We start from the raw sequence: 5,236 nt of genomic DNA, 5'->3' as shown, positions 1-5,236 counted from the left end.
ACATCTTTGAATCTTCTTCGAGAACACCAGAACCGTCCTGTGCTGCCCCTCCTGTAGCGGCCCTGGGGGAGGGGAGCGGCCGCGCAGCTCTGTGCCCTGGATGGGGGCCGCAGGGTCGCGGGGGGGGGGGGGGGGGGGGGGGGGGGCGGGCCCTCCCGGCATCCGCAGGCTTGAGGTGCGGCTCCCTTCTTTCCACTTGGTCGTGGCTGCTGTGACGGTCGGGTTGAGCTGGACAGAGGCAGAGACCTCAGACTTTCTGAATAAAACCTGAATCGTGTCTCCAGTGTTTAAAAACCAGAATCGATTTAAAGACGTGGAAACTCGCAGTGCGGTCAGCGAGGGTGAGGCCGCACGCCCCTGCCCTGGTGCTGGGCGCGTGGCGGGCGCGTGGACAGTGAAGGTTGGTGGCTCGGGCACCGGGGTCTCCGTGTGTCAGCGTAAAGGGGTGAGGTTCCAGGAAGACGGTGCGATGCCGGGGTTCGTGGGCGTTCAAGTGCCCGGAGTCCCTAACCGCCCACTAGGCAGCGTTCCCGTGCGCTCCCTCGTGTCTGTGAGCGGCCGAGTGTTCTTGGTCGTGTTTCCCGGTTCCCCCCGATCTGGCCGGGGTTCCGTGGGGAAAGGCGGTGCCTCACTCAGGGGAACTGGTGGCACTAGGGCCCGTGTCTCAGCCCGAGGTGCCCTTTTCACGGCCACACGTGGGTTTCCGTCATTGCAGACTGTGTCTGCCCGTGAGGTGTGCCTCTGCCGCCTGAAAGAAAAGTTTCTAGGGAAAGCCCTGCCATCGCCTCCACGTGGGGGCCCGGGGGCCTGCGGCAGCATCGCCCTCCCGCCCTGCCCGCGGCGGTGCTGTCTGTGCCGGTCACAGGCGGGCGGACTTGCCCCGGCCGGTGAGGGACGCGGTGGAGGCCGCGCTCACCCCCGAGCACCTGAAGAGACGCCCTGCGCTGGCCCTCGTGTCAGCTGCCGGTGGCCGCCCAGCTCGGCTCCCCCCTTCTCCTTGGTCTTCTCGGACTTGGGGTCATCCTTCTCTGGCGCAAGGCACTGTCGCTGGTCAAATGCTGTCGTCACTGCTGAGTGTCAACTCCGCCAGCTCAGTGGCCGCCGAGGGCTGCGTGACGTTGGGTGAGAGGGTCCTGTGCGTCTCCTGTGGGACCACGCTGGCCGACCCCAAGGCTGGCGGGTCGTGAACCTGCACTGTCCCCAGAGCCAGCTGCGTGGACACAGACACACACCGACGAGTGGGTGGGCTGGGTCTGTGCGTGGGACCAGTGACACGTGAGAAGCACTGTGAGGTGCTGCCTCCCGAGGTCCCCGTGTACCCAGCGATGCCCCCAAGGCTGTAAGAGTTCACGGCCGGTGCCCCTGTCGGCCGGACCTGCCCAGCACCCGGTGGGTGGCTTCTGTCATTACATCAGGGACAGATTCAGAGAGGCTGCAACTGCTCACGCACAGCTGCCGAGGCTCCTGGCCAGTTCCGCTACAAAAACCCGGGGGTCGGCCCACAGGCCCTGTATCTCTTGCCCTCCTCCGTCACCTGCTCGCCTGCCTCTGTCCCTCACCTGACTGAGAACGAGGGGGCTGCGAAGGACCCGCACACGGACGGCACCCCGCGCCAGTGCCTCCCGAGTTCCCCCCAAAAACAGGTGTGATCAGGCGAGTCCAGGCTTCTCTGCTCAACGTCAGGTTTTTACCCAGTCGGTCAGCGTCCCTGCCACTGGGCTGTTGGTGTGACTTTCTGACGGAGGCCTGTCCCCAGTGTGCCCTGGCCCAGGTTCCGTGTCCTAAAACACCAACCTAAACGTGTGGCCGGCTGGATGGGATGCTGCCGCCGTCTGTCGTGGGCACCTGCCCCTCTGCCTGTCCCAGTGCCGCCCTCCCCTCCCCCGCCAGGCAGCCGGGCTTCTGGTGCTGGGGTGGCCTGGCCTGTGTGTGGGCGAGAGTGAGGTCAGACCCCGAAACCATCATCTCTTTGTATTAATATCCGAGTGGTGTTCCTCCTTTTCAAAGAACTTTTCTTGCCATCCTGAAAATGCTTTCATCTTTCCCCCAGTACTGCTGTCAGGCTCTCCCACTCATTCTCTTCTCAAGTACTGAGGGCTCCTCTCTGAATTAGAGAAAAATGCCAAAACTAAAGGCTGTCTGCCACCAGGGGGCGTAGTGAGCCGCAGCAGTGGCTGGGATGGTCTAGTGGCAGTTTGCCCTTAGCCGGCCCCTCCCCCAGAGGGGCCCTCCCCCAGCCTGGGTAGCAGGTCCTCAGTGGTCCACAAAGCTGAGACGGACCACCCACTTCCAGAGCCTGAGTGATGGTCTCTGGCCTGCCTGGGGTTTTTGTTTTTAGAGTCTGACACACCCTGTTTTTCAAAACTCAAACTGAGACAGAGGGTCTGCCCAGTGGTGTTTCCTGACTTGGCTGTTTACGTACAATAAAAAGCCTCACCCAGCCCTGGCTGGTGTGGCTCAGTGGATTGAGGGCCAGCCTGTGAACCTGAGGTCGCCGGTTCAGCTCCCAGTCAGGGCACGTGCCTGGGTTGTGGGCCAGGTCCCCAGCAGGGGGCGTGCAAGAGGCAACCACACATTGAAGTTTCTCTCCCTCTCTTCCTCCCTCCTCTCCCTTCTCTCTAAAAATAAATAAATACAATCTTTAAAAAAGAGGGAAGGGAGGGAGAAAGAGAGAGAGAGAGAAACATCAATGTGCGGTTGCTGGGGGCCGTGGCCTGCAACCCAGGCATGTGCCCTGACTGGGAATCAAACCTGTGATGCTTTGGTTTGCAGCCCACGCTCAATCCACTGAACTACGCAATAAAATCTTTAAAAACAAAAAGGTTAGCCACCCCGTTTTGTTTCCCCAGATGCCGAAAGTGACCCCCGTTTGATCAAGGCCACCCAGAAGTAAGGGGTCAGGGATGCGGTGGGGAGACGGCAACAAAGGCGAGGCGTGGGGGCTGGGCGAGCAGGACCAGGGAGGCCGGGAACGAGGGGTTCGGTTAACCCGCTGCCTGCCCTGCTGGAGCTGCTCCTTGGAGTGGAGTCGACAACAGAGAAGTGAATGAAGGGTGCAGTGTCAAACCGTTCTTAGGGAGCGTTCTCCAGCTAGTTTTAAAGCCAACAGGCCGGGTCCGGAGAGGGAGGACCTGGGACCCCACGGCTGATGGGGAGGGGCCGTGGGGCACAGCGAGAGTGGGGGCCCGGACACCTGGGGCACCAGGGGGCCCTGGTCGTGGGGAACGGGAGAGGCGCCCGTGGCTCTTCCATCGGCCAGCAGCCTGCAGGGCTGCACGCAGGGGCCTCTGGGGGTCTTCAGGAGCACTGTGATGTCCAAGGTGACGCCTCGGAGGAGACAGCCCCCCAAAACAGGAACGTCACTCACACTTGGTTCACGTTCGCACACGCCCGTTTATTACACAGCAGGCATTCAACACGCTTGCCCGTCGGCACTGTCCCAGGTGCTGGAGACGCGGCCGTGCTGAGCCGGGGCTCCCGGCCCGCAGGGCTGCTGGTCAGGGCGGGCAGGGGCGTGCGCAGAAGCCCTCACTACTAAACGCACGTGTGTGAGATCTTCACGGAAGGACCTGAGTGTCACTACAGCTGTATTCCTGACGGTGGGGGCTTCCTCGCACACGCGCTAGAGGTACTCAGGGATCGGCGAGCGAGTTGCTGGTGGAGGTGCTTTACAAGCCTGGGTGAGGGTCAGCGCGGGTGTGGTCTGGGACGCCGGGCGAGGGTGCGGGCGGGGACGGGTGTGCTGCGGGCAGGCTGCCGGCGGCGCTGTCCAGGAGGCGGGTGAGGAAGCGTTCCGAGCAGGCTCCTCGACTTGCCTGCAGCCCTTCCCCCAGCAGGCTGCTTGTCACGCGAGCCCCGTGTCCTCAGGCAGCCCCGTGTCCTCAGGCGGCGGCCCGCAACCTTGTCTCATTGTTAGTTCAACGCCTGGGAACAGCTGTCCCCCTGTCTCCCCCCGGGGAGAGCCTCCCCCAGGAGACCCTCCGGCTTGTGGTCCGCGGGTGCCTGGGCGCCTCGGAGGAACTGGGACTGCCTGCTGAGCGCGGGGCCTCCGGCCTCCTCTGGTCCACGCTTCCTCGCGGCCACTGGATCGGCACAACGTGCACTCGGCTGGAACTCGCTCGTCGCTGTAAATAAAGCCACTTGCCTGGAGTGGGGTTTTTTTGCATTGTTTCACCCTTGTTTCTCTCCACGGTCACCGAGTTTTTGCCTCCACATCAGGACCTCTTACAGACATATTCTAAAACAGTGGGGGCAAGGGGCTATAAAAATAAGGCCTCAGCACTTGGGCCGAAAGTCCCCCAGTGGCCAAAATCCAGTAGCCAGCCCTGGCTGGTGTAGCTCAGTGGATTGAGCGCAGGCTGTGAACCAAAGTGTCGCAGGTTCAATTCCCAGTCAGGGCACATGCCTGGGTTGCAGGCCATGGGCCCCAGCAAGCACACATTGATGTTTCTCTCTCTCTCTCCCTGCCGTCCCTCTCTAAAAATAAATAAAATCTTTAAAAAAAATCCAGTAGCCAAGAGATGAGCCCCATTCCAGGTGTTACCGCTAGGGGCCGTTTTCATCAACCAGCGCTCAGCTTTTATTTTATTTTATTGTATTTTGCCTGTTCCCCTCCGTATTTCTGGGGTGCAGCAGGACTGAGCGCCCACCCTGTTGTGGAGCCCCGTTGGGCTGGACGGGAGGAAGCGCGAGGGCACACTGGCCCCGCCCACTGAAAAGGAAGCCCTCCATCCAGCAACTGAGCTGACGTCAGCTGTCCGCTCGGCCCCGCAGATTTTCCCAAAGAGCGTTGAGTGCAACCTCAGCAAAAACCAGGCCTTGTTTTTCTCAACAGGCCGCCTTAGGTTCCCCATGGGAGCTGACCAACCTGGCCAGCCCCGTTTGTTTAAAACAACTACAGTGGGGGCTGGGAGTGGGAAAGAAATAATGTTTTGGGTAACAACATATTTATCTCAAATACACACTTTTCAGCCACAGATCCTGGGAGGATCTGGAGAAAGAAAAACAGTCGACTCCCTTTACCTCCTGCCCCCTCCCAGGCATCCAGAACTCTGACCAGAGGGTTTGAAACGGGGAGCAGAGCTGACACCGAGGACCTGGAGCTGCGTTCCAGAAACCTGCCCTGGCGGGGGGGCAGCTACACGGCAAAGAGGCTGCGCCCGTGGGAGGCTGCAGGGGCGGCCGGAGACGAGACGGCGTGGGCGGGCAGCCCCCAGAGCACAGCAGCTGAAGTAAG

This window comes from Phyllostomus discolor, chromosome 8, assembly GCF_004126475.2.
Source record: "Phyllostomus discolor isolate MPI-MPIP mPhyDis1 chromosome 8, mPhyDis1.pri.v3, whole genome shotgun sequence".
In the NCBI taxonomy this organism is placed as follows: domain Eukaryota; kingdom Metazoa; phylum Chordata; class Mammalia; order Chiroptera; family Phyllostomidae; genus Phyllostomus; species Phyllostomus discolor.
This window is presented reverse-complemented; position numbering follows the sequence as displayed.